This window comes from Labeo rohita, unplaced genomic scaffold (genome assembly GCF_022985175.1).
Source record: "Labeo rohita strain BAU-BD-2019 unplaced genomic scaffold, IGBB_LRoh.1.0 scaffold_152, whole genome shotgun sequence".
Lineage (NCBI taxonomy): Eukaryota > Metazoa > Chordata > Actinopteri > Cypriniformes > Cyprinidae > Labeo > Labeo rohita.
In genome coordinates, this window is record NW_026127692.1 from 62686 (window position 1) to 75997 (window position 13312).

Here is a 13312-nt window from a genome sequence, read left to right on the forward strand (position 1 = left end):
CAAAGTTACAGATATTTACGGATGGGTCAAAGGATCCTGAATCTGGTAGAACAGCAGCAGCAGTATATATTCCTGAATTTAAAACAAAAATAGCCAAAAGAGTGTCAGATCATATACCTGTATTTACAACAGAATTATTAGCAATTATTTTAGCAATGCAATGGATTGAGGAAGTACAGCCCTCATATGTTGTAATATGTACAGATTCAATGTCTGCTCTAACAAGTCTGTTGAGTGGAAAATCTGCAGCATGGCAAGATTTGGTGTATGAAGTTTTACAGTGCCTGTACAGAATACGGCAGCTAGGGATCATGGTGAACTTCTTATGGGTTCCGGCTCATGCTGGGGTGAAGGGAAATGAGGACGTGGACTGTCTGGCTAAGATGGCTTTGAAGCATTCACTTATTGAAATTTATACAGCAATTAGTAAATCTGAAATCAAGGGAATAATATCAATTGAAGTTAGAAAGATTTGGCAAAAGTTATGGGATAGTGGAACAAAAGGAAGGCATCTTCATCGGATTCAGGAGTGTGTAGGAGATGAGAGAATGAGATATGGTAGCAGGAAGAAAGATGTTATCATAACAAGAATGAGAATTGGACATTCAGCGTTAAATTACAATTTACACAAAATAGGGAAACATGAAACTGGTAGATGTGATAAATGTGGGAATCCAGAAACAGTAAAGCATATTTTAATAGAATGTGAAGCTTATAAAAGAGAACTTAAACAAAAATTAGGACTGATGGGATATGACAAAATATCACTCGAGACCCTATTAGGGAATAGACAAGTGCACTCAGTAATTAATGAGGAGTTGTTTACTTATTCAAAAAAGACCAGAAATATGGCAAGAATATGAGTTTGTAGTGATTCGTGCGGGTGGTTTTTTTTTTTTTTTTTTTCTTCCCCTTCCCCCATCCTGTCTTTTACTACTTAAGCTATGTACACTCCACACTCCAGACCAGTAGGTGGGCGGACATGCACCTTTAACACTGGTTTGCCAATCCGCCAAAAACTTGAGAGAAGAAGAAGAACTGCATCACATGCATTGATCGGCGCATCTAAGACATTTTAGGGTGTCGTTTGGTCGTGCAAGTGCACAGAAGAGTAAGCGTAGTCTAATTTTAAAGATAACAACCTAATCTAAGAGCTGATATAAAGTTTTTGGCCACTTCTTGCACACGGAAGTAGTAATTGGAGAAGAAATGAGACCTAATTGTTTGTTTGTTTACGTAAGTAATTTCCATCGTCTTGATTCTTTTGATAATTATTTTCTGTAATTTTTTAAATCAGTGAAATAACCAAAGTGACAGCGAGTCGTGCACCTTCACACTAGAGTTTACGGTTCGTCAAATACAGGTGCACTGCACATCCATTGAGATGAACTAAAAAATAACACAGATCACTTGACAGAGAATGAAACTCTGAAGCTCAGTCAGTGTTCAACGAGTGAAAATAGATCTGTGCTAAACTTATACTTAGTGTCCAACTCACACACTGGCGAGTAAAATCTGAGAATTGATTATCCAGTGGCTCATATTAGACATCATTTAGTTACACAGAGTAAAGATTTAGTCACACATGCGAGTGATTTACTCACAATGTAGAGGGTTGTTTTTCCGCTGTCAGGTGATATTAAAGAAGTGGGGGAAAAAAATGAACATTTTGTGAAATTCTAATGCACTTTGAAAGTTCAAAATTTAGAACAACTCATGTTCTTAACTAAGAAAACTTAAGTCAGAAAGAAGTCAGTGAATTGACTTGTACCTGAACTTTAAAGGGACCCAACACTCTTTTTATTTGTGGTTTACTGTCTCACACTAAAATACATTCACACTTTTATTTTAGGAGGCCAAACAAATTAGTATATTATAATAATAACAACATTTTTTATTATTATTGTTATTCCTATGACAGTAATAGCCATATATTGTAAAACAGTTGCACTGTAAAATAAATGAAAATTATTATTTCATAGGTATATTATTTTTGCTTTACACTACAGTAGTGAATTACAATACTTGTAAATCCTAATTTCTACACTTCAAAGAGATATGTTGAATTTAGACTGCAGTAACGTTACCCATTTAAACCACTAGTTGTCAGCAATTCATACTGCACTTTTAATCTTTCATTTTGACGGAAACAGCAGTAGAGCTTTTATTTTGCTGGAAAACTCCAGCTTCAGTGAAAACAGGCTTACAAAAAATGATTTGTGTCTCACTACAAATCTAGTGAAATGCTGTAATATAAAAATTCCCAAATCCAAACCATATTATTATACGTGATATGAAACATTTTATGGAACAAACTTTTTGCATGATTTATATCATTTTAATTGGGTAAAAATTTATCTTATTCCAGATGTTGAAAGTGCATTGAGTTATTTTATGAAAGTTTTACTCATCTTATAAATAAGTATGCTCCAGAAAGTTTAGAGTTAAAGGCAGACATAATGTATGGTTTACCCCTGAATTGTCAAATTTACTTTGAGAACGTAATATGGCTTGATTTACAGCTAGAAGTACAAATATAAAGGAAGATTGGTTGATTTTCAGACAATTGTATAATGTGTCTACAGCTGTGTTTAGAAAAGCTAAGGTTGATTACTTTCTTTTAGAAACTGCCACAATAATCTAAATAATTTTAAAACTTTTTGGAAAAATATTAAAATTCTCACTGGAAATAAATAAAATTCAGATTTTCCGTCATCTATTATTAAGGATTCATGTAAAATTGTGGATAAAGCTAAAATAATAGACTGTTTAAACAAAAGCTTTTGTGGCCTCTGGTTCACTTCATGAGTCAAATAATTCGACCCGTGATAACTTCTTAACTGTTTACTCTAGTGTAAATCATTTTAAGGTAGACCAAGTATTTGATTTTAGTGCAGTAACGGTTTCAGAGGTAAATAAGGCACTTGAATCTTTAAAATAGTAAGAAACAGGCTGGTGATAAATTGGATCCATGTTTGTTAAAGTTGGCAGTAGTGTTGTCACGATACCAAAACTTTGACTTCAATACAATACCTGACTAAAATAGCACGATACTACTACTGAACCAATACTACGAAAAAAAAACATAAAAACAGGAAAAGTAATTGAATAATAGATGATCCAAATGGAGATCATAGTTATTTTATCTATTAAAACAAAGCATTTAACCCCCCCTTTAAAAAAAATATATATATATATAAATAAATAAAATAATAATCATTTGCCAGTGTCACTACACAGGATTATGGTGAACAACTACGGAGTCTGCAGGTGTGTAGAGATCTTTGCTACATTGGTAAGTTAACTTAAAGGATAAAACCAAATCTTATTTCATGATATAGTCATTTTATTTCACAACAACAATTTATATCATGACATAGTCATTTTTTGTTATTTTATCTTTGTTATTAATAATAAGAACCAGATGCAAGTAAAGATGCATCACTGCATCTGCCAAATAAGGAAAAAATAGCATAAGAAAAGCTTTTTTGACAATTTTTTACTTTAATTTCACTAATCGTGACAGAGAGTCATTGTCTTTTACTTGGATGTACACTAAAAACAAAAACGAGGTATATATTGTGCATCACCATTCAGTGTGTAAAAAAAGACAGAAGCTCTCTGGTAAATGTTGTGTTGTACATACCACTAATGACTGAGAACAGTGCAGTCTTTTCAAATGCCTCCTTCTGCAGCGGACCACCCCCTTAATGTTGAATTTGGACATGAGAGAATTTTTTAAAACCCTAAAATATAATACAGATTGAGGTGGTTAACAATTGCAGACAAAGTTTGACATTTCAAAATGACCAGAAAAGGAATTATTTTTTACATTTCTGATTTGCGCTGTAACTTATTAAGTATTGACACCACAATGTTTGATTAATGTGGCTCATTTTGAAGACTTTACCTTTCCAGCTTCCTTCTGGCACTGTCTTTGAGGTTTCTTCATTCAATTCTGCACAACTTTGACACCTGAATAACACATGCCAATGTCAGGCAGGCAGTATTATATGCGTCAGTGTAAAAGTGTCCAAAACTGTCTGGCACAACTAAATTCATGACAACACAGTGATGCTGCTGTAACTAAAAAGTAGCCCTGTACACACATTAACCTTAAATATACATGGAATAATAAATTCATCCCTTGTTTTAATTACATTATGTTTTCTGATTGTATCGGTTTGGTTTTAATGCTGCATTGCACATCTTAGCTATTTGCACTATTTTAATACTGCTGCAAACTTTTTATAATTGAAAATTTTATATTGCAATTTGAAATAATTTGTATTTTTGAGCTTTGGTGTCAATTTGTAAGTGTCAAACTAAATCGTATTGTACTTGTACAATAACAAAGATATTCTATTCAATTAGCTCATGCTTTCTCTGTATGTAACAAGCCATTGTTCAGTCATAAATTCAATATTATAGTTAAAATAAATGACTGACTTTGTCAAAGATTAGAGCTCTAGAGAGGAAATGTTGTTTTGGAGAGTGTTTTTTTTTTTTTTTTTACACCATTGTTGCCCGGATCTCCTCATTTTCCAACAGCTTTTCCAGATGTAGAAACTCCTCAGTTCAATTCTTCTGAATGTGTGTTCACTGTATAAATTAATATAGATTAATCTTCTTCAAAGCTGTTTGTTCTGTTGTTTGCTCTTTCTCCTCTTCTTGCGCTGTTTTAAAATCGAGTTTGTAAACATGCAAATGATAAACTTTCACTCTCTCATCTATTAAATTGTGCAATTAATCCTCTGATCACATGAACCGTGGGGTCTAGTCCATAGGGATCACTATCAACCACCATCTGCTCCCTTCACTAAAATGTCACGATTCCTACACATGATCACAAATAATAGAGAAACAATGAACACATATACTTACAAGACCAAGCAGGAATGTCCTTTATCTTTGTTGTTTGCCCGTTGTTTTCCCACAGGTAAACTTACTGTTCTCTCATGTAAAAACAAAATTCAAAACGGCGGAATTATCGCGGGATCTTGCGACAGTGATCTCTACTAACTTTCAAGTCTGGCATTGCCAGTAGTCCTGTCTAGTGATGGGTCGTTCTTGAACGATTCGTTCATTTTGAACGAATCTTTAATGTGACTCGGGACGAACGAGTCGTCTCGGGGAGTGATTCGTTCAGTCGCGCATGCGCAACATCCTATTAGGTCCTGTACTGGAATTAGTTCAACTGTTTTAGAGTCGTTCGTTCACCTTATGGGGCTGTCACGTGATGAACGAACGACTCAAACCCGAGGACTCGAGAAATGAACTAATCAATTCTCTTTCCGGCTCAGACTGCATAGGTTAACATTACGGGGATGTCACGTGATGAACGAACGACTCAAACCCGAAGACTCAAAAGATGAACTAATCAATTCTCTTTCCGGCTCAGGCTGCATAGGTTAACATTATGGGGCTGTCACGTGATGAACGAACGACTCGAACCCGAGGACTCGAGAAATGAACTAATCAATTCTCTTTCCGGCTCAGACTGCATAGGTTAACATTACGGGGATGTCACGTGATGAACGAACGACTCAAACCGAAAGACTCAAAAGATTAACTAATCAATTCTCTTTCCGGCTCAGGCTGCATAGGTTAACATTATGGGGCTGTCACGTGATGAACGAACGACTCGAACCCGAAGACTCGAGAGATGAACTAATCAATTCTCTTTCCGGCTCAGACTGCGTTGGTTAGCTAATTGGGCTGTCAGGTGATGAACGAACGACTCAAACCCGAAAACTTGTCAGATAAGAGGTGAGGTGAGCGAATCATAGACTAAAGACCCAGGTAAACAATGAATTAATATTTTCTGTTTCTTATAGCATTATAGTTTTGCTTTGTTTGCATCAACGTTTGTGTAAGCAGTAGATGTGTTAGGGAAGTAAAACGTAACATTTTAATTATATTTTGCTAAAATGAACAAAATGAACGAAATGACTCGAAAAAAGATTCGTTCATTTTGCTGAACGAGACTCAAAGGACCGAGTCGGTAAAATGATCCGAACTTCCCATCACTAGTCCTGTCTCAGTAGGGCGACAATTGCCATCTAGCGGTTGAGAATTGTAATTGCATATTTATTTATAAATTGAAAGACAGTCAAATTATATGGTATAATGTGTATGAATGTTACATTTAACAGTGTGTGGGACGCATGACATCATATTATTAAATGCAATAAAACTTTTGAAACATTTAAATTAGCATTATTTTGGCATAATTAATAATGCTATAAAATAATTAAATAAAATATAAAATAATGCTTATTTAAATGTTTCAAAAGTTTACTTGCATTTAATAATAAGCTGCGTGGGGAAAATGACATGTAAGCAATTTTAAGACTATTTTGGTCATGCTCATCGCTGGTCTGATACTGGGCTATAGCCAAGCTCTTAAAATTAGACACTGATTGCCTTGATTTCACCGGTTGGGCTAAAAGCAGACTACACGTAGCCCATCCAACTCAGAGCTAAATCATGGCTACATATAGACCATGTCATGAAATCACACTGACATCTTAGTAGATATTATTAACACTGCAAACATGATGGTATATCAACCATCTCATGCGCTGCCTGGCCAAAAACTACAACCAATCAGATTTGACTATGAGTGGGCTACAAATAGCCGGTCTGACTACGAGCTCAATCTTGGCTACAAACAGGCTACGAATAGAACATGTCAAAGAAATTAAACCAAACACATTGTAAACGCCGTTCACTTTGTTTACGTTATGGATTATAATACATCTCACAAGTTATTTTGCCAAAAAATGACATGTATCCGAATTCAAGGTTTTTGGGCTAGAAGGGGTATAGCCGGACTATATCGGGTCTGTAGTTAACCGAGACGGTGAAATGACGGCTATTGCTTGCTGGGTTGGTATGTCCATATTCAGTGTTGGGGAGTATAGTTACATGTAACGGAATTACGTAATTTAATTACAAAATAAATGTAATTTGATTTGAAACCCAGTATCATAGCTACTAAACTATTTCTTGTTATGATGTTATTTATGTTATGATCTTATGACATATAGCGCAACTGCGCTCACAGTGACCCGAGTTCAACTCCCGTCTCGAGGTCCTTTGCCGATCCTGCTCCCCTCTCTCCTCCCAGCTCTTACCTGTCATCACTCTACTGTCCTATCACAATAAAAGGCATAACAAGCTCAAAAATATAAGTTAAAAACTTAAGTCAACTTAAGTCAGTGCTATATGCTTGATAATTTTCTTGGCGGAAGCTTTGTGTTTTGTTAGCTTATAAAATGTTAAGCTTAATTCAATATTATATGTACAATTTCTTAATTCTGTCATCGTGGACTTGCTCTGTTGTTTCATACAAACGCAGCTGCTGCCATTTTTTTTTTTTTTTTTGTAATGTATTAAAAGATAACTAACAAATTAGTACTGCTACTTAATTATTTATGTGGTGAAATGTTGTGTAAGAAAAGTGGTATGACTGCACCGTATCCCTAAAATGTCTAGTTTGAACTTGCCATTTGCTAGCAACTGATTTCTTCATGGAAGCTTTGCGTTCAAATATTTCAACTCAGATCAGTGTTTCGTGTCACAAGTATTTTGACACGAAACACCTAAACAATCTATCAAGCAGCTGTGTAATAAGTGAGGTAATGTACATTCAGCCAGTTGTTATCGTAAAATAAAGATTTATATTATCCCTTACTTATTATAATCTTAATTCAAGTGATAAAGGATTTTGAAAGTCTGACAGTGATCAGTGTTGAGTGCTACTGTAAGGTTAACTCTGCCTGCTTTAAATGTTTCAAAATGATTAACAGCTGAAAATATTAGAAATTTAGAAAAGTAATCAAAAAATAATTAAAAGTAATAAGTTACATTACTTTAATAAAGTAATTGAAAAGTTACACTACTTATTACATTTTAAATCAAGTAACTTGTAATCTGTAACCTATTACATTTCCAGAGTAACCTTCCCAACACTGTCCATATTTTACCCAGCGCTAGGTTGTTTTTAACCCAGCAGTTTTTAGAGTGTATATGTTCTGTTTTGCCGGTTGGTCACGAATTGCCACTTAATATTTAGTTTCTTTTCCCAAATCCTCACCGTCGCACTCTTTAATTTCGCAGGTTTATTTTCTTATCATTCACTTTTAATCCATGATTTCGCATCTCTTACTTTGGTAAACTGAAGGTGGGAAATACAAGATTTTCTTTATAACGTGACAACAAGATTTGTGTATAATTCTGTATAATGTATTTGTTTTATGTGTAAAAACTAAATGTGCTCATTTATCTTGGCCAGGACCCTCTTGTGAATAAGATTGTAAATCGCAAGAGTTTCACTTTCTGGTTAAATAAATGTTAAAAAAAAAAGTGCAGCAAAAGATACTGTGCCAAAGTGTAATGGTTCAAAACATTTTTAAAAAAAGAAGTTTAAATATATTTTTAAAACACTTTTTACCCAGAAGACCTATCGTTTCATATCGTCATATGACTACAATAATATTTAGTTTTGCTCTCTTAAACTGTTTTGTACAGCTAAAAATAGCTGGAAGGGAAAGAGCCCAGAAACAAGAAAAATAAAATGTTTTCATTTTTATGGGAATATATCTCAGTATCTGTATATCTCAATTAATATTATCTGATATTTGTGATTAGTTACTAATTAGAAACACAATCTAAATGTAATGATCACTTGAAAATTGGAGTCAGATTAAACACGGAGCTACAATAAAATTTAAACTCAATCCCAACTTTGCAGAAGCGCAAGTAAAAGATATGTCATAGTTATACTATAATGTTACTCTCATTTTATCATTATCACCTGTATAGTACTATAAACTTGTTCAGCATCACAATCAGGAATCATGTGGGTCGAGTGCATTTAAATTAATGTTTTAGCTGCTGGCAAGTTAAAATCTCTATCGCGCTGATCCTGGTGTATAGAAAAAGTAGTGCTCATACAAACACACACACAAACACACTCTCACCCTAAAGATTAAACACAATCTCAGAGATCATTCATGTTCTTCACTCTCTGCAGGCTGAGTTACTGCAGTATTGGAGAGGAAGGCTGTGCTGCTCTGATTTCAGCTCTGAGATCAAACTCACACCTGAGAGAACTGAATCTGAGCGGTAATAAACCAGGAGACTCAGGAGTGAAGCTGCGCTCTGCTCTACTGGAGGATCCACACTGTAAACACAAGACACTGTAGTAAGTAATTAAGTAAATGCTGTCATTGTTTGTCTTCTGTTAAAGCAGATCTCAGTGTATTTTATTTTTCTCTGTATTTTACAGCATTTGACAGTGGAAACTTCACAAGCTCCAAACAAGTGAATCAAAACAACACGTCCTGAACAAGACTGTCACCTGGACAAATGCAGATACTGATCCAGCAGTTTATATGTGAAGGATTTTTGATAATAATTTTCATTCAGCCTATTTTTTTTCCAGTCTTCAAAACAAACAAACAGAAAAGTAGATTGGACATACTAACTGCACTGTACAATTTTTTAGTGTGCAATCACAATATATTTTGGGTTAATAATTGCACACATTTAGTGCACATTTTAGGACTTTTTATTTAGAAAACAAAAAGGTTCTATTCTAGAAAGTCGAACTCTAACTTGGTTCTATAAGGTTTTATCTGTGAGCCAATCAGCTCTTCGAATGCACACAATTTTTAGGATCATAAGGTGTCATGAGCCAATCAGCTCTTTGAATGCACACAAGAGGATCAATCAGGATCAACTTTCTTTGTCATGTCTGGACTGCACCGTAACAGGGTTATGACTAGAAGAGATACAGCTACGGCCGGAAGTGGTGCAAAAACTCGTCGGATGTGGCCGGAAGCAACGCCAAATCTCATCAGATGTACAGGAAAAAATTAAATGAACAGCGAAAACGACAAGTAGCGAACTTTTTTTTTTTCTTACTGATAATTGATGATATTGATGATACAAAAATATTAGTGCAGAAAATATCAAACGTACGTACAAAAAAAGTGACATTACAAGCAAAGCACCATTTATACATATATGTATATAACAAAAATATAAATAATACAAAACGAAAGCTTTACAAAAAAAAAGAAAGAAAAAAAAAGAATTAAAAAGGTAAATTAAAAAATAATTTAATAGTTTTAAGAGATTCCTGGTGTAAACTAATGTCTGTCTCAATCAGCGTCCATAATCTAAACAACCCGTTTTATAATTATTTTTGTGGTGAATTAATACAATTGTTAAATTGTGTTTGTATGAGAGTACTCATGTCAAAGCCTCGTGGATTACACCCTTCCACTACCCAACATAAATGTCTTCAAATGTAAAAGTAAGCTGTGTGTGCTGTTATTGCAGACTAGACTTACAATTACCAGTATCTACACAATAGGGGGGAGAATTTTTTTTTTTTTTTTTAAAGAGCAAAAACACAATTTGTTGGCACAAAACATTTTATTTTTACTCAAACACAAATGCACACACAGACAGACACAATGCCAACCACCATAACAACAACAACATCATTCACTCATGCACACACACAAACACAGTGCCAACAACATGGAGGTGTGTAAGAAAGAGGAAGTGTGTCATCATGAGGGGTATGACGCCTCACATCCTCTGAAAGGTCATTCAATCGAACAATTAAGGAGTCCAGAAATGGCTCATCCTGCAGATGGTAAGCAAGATCCTAAATTTCACGCAGTAAACTCCCACACTTTTGCCTTTTATTTGTCTTGCTGTTGCCTTTTGGAGGATTGCTGGTGCTAGTGCCATCTCTGGGATGGGTGTTGCTGTCTTGGGAAGGACTCTGGGAGAGGTGAGACTGCTTAAACATAAGTAAACGGGGTTACCCCTGTATATCCCTCCTAATTACTCCTAGCCCCACGCCTGTACCATGCTGAAAACAGCACAGAAGTGTTTGCAAGGCAGCAGGTTCCTCTGCCAGTCTTCACATGTGCAGGAGGGCATTGTTGTGTGGGAACCAAAACATATTTGTGATAATCTGCAGTCTGGCTCTTCTGAAAACTCCATCCCCATGCACTGTGACATCTTCCTGGCGGTAGGACATGGTGATCCATGATGTGGTCAACCACAACACGAGGCCTGTCTCTCAGGAACAAAGGCAGCCTCTCACTGTATTTGCGGTACCACTGGAGCACTTCACATTGAGCTCAATGTACCTTGAATAATAATAATAGTATAAAACGAACATCATGATGAGTTTAATGTTTTATTTAAAGATAAAGTATATTCTTTAATGAATGAATGGCGTTCAAGTAGTCATGCAGTTCTCAAACCTAGTTATAGATCATCAAATGACATGATGCTGACATGGTGTGTATGAAACATTGTCTGGTCTCAGTCTAACAGTTAACTTCATCTTAAATGAGAAGTCCACTTTCAGAAAAAAACTTTACAGATAATTTACTCATCCCCTTGTTATCCAAGATGTTCATGTCCTTCTTTCTTCAGTTGTAAAGAAATTACATTTTTTAAGGAAAACATTTCAGAATTTCTCTCCATAATGAACTTCTATGGTGCCCCCAAATTTGAACTTCCAAAATGCAGTTTAAATGCAGCTTCAAAGGGCTCTAAATGATCCCAACTGAGGAAGAAGGGTCTTATGTAGCAAAACGATCAGTCTTTACACAGAGCCAGAGAAGCTGAGCATTTGAGGTTAACAAGTATATTGTCAATTTATTTTTTTATTTTTCATTTTTGTTTAGAAAATAACCAATCATTTCACTAGATAAGAGCCCTTTGAGAGTTTAGAGCCCTTTGAAGCTGCATTTAAACTGCATTTCAGAAGTTCAAACTCGCGGGCACCATAGAAGTCCACTATATGGAGAGAAATTCAGAAACGTTTTCCTCAAAAAACAATTTCTTTATGACTGAAGAAAGAAAGAAAGAAAGAAAGAAAAAGAAAGAAAGAAAGAAAGAGAAAGACATGAACATCTTGAATGACAAGGGAGTGAGTAAATTATCAGGTTTTGGGGTTGTGCTTTTGAAAACTTATTTCTCTCTCCATGGGCATAGGTTGACCCAACTCCCAAAGTAAGATTTAATTTCCACGGTTGTTCAAACAATGAATAAATTATATAGAGAAAGCAAAAGTAAAGAACAGTATCAACTGAGCTTTTTTAAACTCAGGATCAGTTAAACTAATGCGTCACAAAATGATTCAAAATGAAGCGCTTCATTCGGTTTGCATATCGTAAATCATTTGATTTAGATCAGGACTTTGGAGTGGGTTCGTGGAATAAAAATAATTTAGCAGAGGCAGGGATGCGTAGACAAGAGGAGGGGGGTAAAACAAAAAAAACAGAAGTCACACCCTGAGTCTCACCATAACAGCGTAGAGATGTGCTTATTTAGCCATTTATTTGAGAACCACTTCCTCAGTTTCTCATTCTCCTGCTACACTTTGCTTTGTTGGAGCAGAACAGACCTGAGGAGAGGGAGCACCTCTTCATGAACCAGGTCTTTTCTCTGTGAAAGTCACACAGGACTTTGGACTCTGGAAAGACACAAACATACCAATACATTACATTAGAGATACACAGTGCAGCTCATATTATGTGATTATGAACAAGACTTTGTTAAAACATATTACTGGCTGGACCATGAATGGGTGTGCGAAATTGTGGCTAATATGTTACATGGGGAATCAGTGGTAGTGTCTATAATATGAATTAAATGTTCAACTGCAACATTTCTGTCTGTTGTGGTCCAGTAATATAGCCTATCAAATTAAGCAACAGGTATTTATACAGCAGGGCCCGTATTAACAAAACATTTGATCTTACCACTAAGAGTTCTCCTAACAAGCAGTAAATGCTGCGGAGACAAACTTTTACTTAGGAATAGAGAGAAGTTTTAAGCTAAGCTGCTATGGATGATGTCAGCATGATTACTAACTATGCACACAGTGATTTCTGACAGAGACCCCTCTTCTATCAGCCAATGTATTCATAGAAATATTGTAAAGTGTGTTATGTTGGCATAATTTAAATAAAGATTTAAAAATGAAAAAGGATGTCACATTCAAATGAAGATTTTAAAAATCAGGCACTAATTTTACTAATTAGTGTCACTAATTAAACAAGTTCAGCTAATTGTCAGCCTCTTACATGTATAAATAACACGGCTTTACACTTTCCAATTGCGTGTAATACATACGCCAAAGTCTTCTACTGCAGTGACGTCACCAGCGAGGCTCAGTTCGTTTATTTAACTGACGACTTTACGCCTTCAAACAGGTAAGAAAGCGCAACAATCTCTTTTTTTGCAATCAGATCACGGTGTTAACGGT

General features: G+C 35.3%; 2 long non-coding RNA genes across 2 annotated transcripts; both read left to right on the forward strand.

Annotated features, from left to right (window-relative positions):
• The first annotated feature begins 1044 nt into the window (after nucleotides 1–1044).
• LOC127158500 (uncharacterized) lies at nucleotides 1045–9671 on the forward strand. The gene is made up of 3 exons (XR_007826167.1): nucleotides 1045–1236; nucleotides 9041–9211; nucleotides 9296–9671. It is a non-coding gene; the product is annotated as an uncharacterized LOC127158500 (long non-coding RNA).
• On the forward strand, nucleotides 5059–5803 carry LOC127158502 (uncharacterized). Its single transcript, XR_007826170.1, has 3 exons — nucleotides 5059–5312; nucleotides 5411–5530; nucleotides 5726–5803. It is a non-coding gene; the product is annotated as an uncharacterized LOC127158502 (long non-coding RNA).
• Nucleotides 9672–13312: the final 3641 nt, after the last annotated feature.